This window comes from Nematolebias whitei, chromosome 9 (genome assembly GCF_014905685.2).
Source record: "Nematolebias whitei isolate Nwh7 chromosome 9, NemWhi1, whole genome shotgun sequence".
NCBI classification, from domain to species: domain Eukaryota; kingdom Metazoa; phylum Chordata; class Actinopteri; order Cyprinodontiformes; family Rivulidae; genus Nematolebias; species Nematolebias whitei.
Window position 1 is genome coordinate 28,084,191 of NC_056506.1, and position 1,400 is coordinate 28,085,590.

General features: G+C 34.1%; 1 protein-coding gene across 1 annotated transcript in view; it reads left to right on the forward strand.

Moving 5' to 3' along the window:
• pkn2a (protein kinase N2a) overlaps positions 1 to 1,400 on the forward strand; it is a gene marked incomplete in the record, with an annotated part of 88,484 nt that overhangs the window by 78,754 nt on the left and 8,330 nt on the right.

Sequence of the window (1,400 nt, forward strand, 5' to 3'; positions counted from 1 at the left end):
TAAAGCCATAATAAGCCCTTTATAAAGCCATAATAAGCCCTTTATAACAGTGTTTTTATGTAAAGATTTCACAGAATGAAAAACATCAGCATTTGTTAAAGAACTACAGCTATAAATTCCTCTGCCTCAAATAAGTGACTTTGTCTTCAGCGTTCCTCAGATATGAGAAGAGTTCACAATAAACATGTTTTCAGTAGTTTTACGATGCATCTTGGGAGGATAAACAACTTCCTATTACTTTGAGAAACGTGTGTTTTATTTGACAAAATAGTACTTAGTTTTGTTTTAAAGTTTATAGAGAAAAAAACTTTTCTGCCTCACCAAAATACTAGCTATATTTTATGTCTAGGTTTATATGAATTTAATGTGAAAAACACTTTATTTTTTCTTTATCTTAAAAAAAAAAAAATACAAGAAGGAGTTGAATGTGGGAACAAAAATGCATTTTCAAACTTATCCAGACCTGAAAAGTATTGAAACCATAATCAAGATTTTTCCAGCTGTTTTAGGACTCGGCAGGAAGTCAAACATTTTTCTGACCTTTAAAAGTTCTGGGAACTCCTTCCTGTCTGCAGGCGATGAAGAGGCAGGCTGAGGCGATGGCATCGTTGGCTCGTCCCTTCAGACTCTTCTGTTCATAAACCTGCTTGAATAAGTTGTTTGTTCTGTCCTGAGGAGAAAATTAAACAGCACGTGAAGTTAAACATTTATTATCTCAGAAGCTTTAAATCAAATCATGGCAGAAGAGAAAAGATTATCTATAAAAGGCAACATGTTATTAACTCTGAACTTTATCCCCTTTACACTAGATTGTTTTTATAGTTAATAAAAAGCTTTTCTATAAAAAGAATTGTTTACGACCAGCAGATTCTGACTTTGCACAGATTTAACAAAACTATATCACAGCCAGCTTCTCAGCAAGGTGTAGGTGAATCGTGATTATTAAACACCTGGTGAGTTTAATTTGTTCTCTAACGTTGACATTTCTGTTTAAAGTCTGAAGAAATGAGCAGGAAAATCTGAAATTTGACTCAGCCAGTCAGAATACTTACCAACCCTGACCTCAACATCTAAAATGGCCGCCTCGCACATGAAAAGTTGTGATAAATATACTGGCAGTAATAAATGTTTTCCACTTCTTTTCGTTTGTGCAGGTGTGCCACGTTTTCTCAGTACTTTGTTTTCCAAGTAGAAACAAAATAAAAATGCTAAATGTGGCTGCCTGAATCCTCAGACTGAAACTGAATTTTCAACTCCAAAAAAGTTCAATCTGGTCCTCTGGACATTCAAAGAAACAAAACCAAACAAAAAAATGTAGAAACGTTTCGTCTTTCATCATCAGAATTTTCAACCATTTTACTCTGAATTTTCTCTCCATTTTGAAGTTGTCAACTCACCTC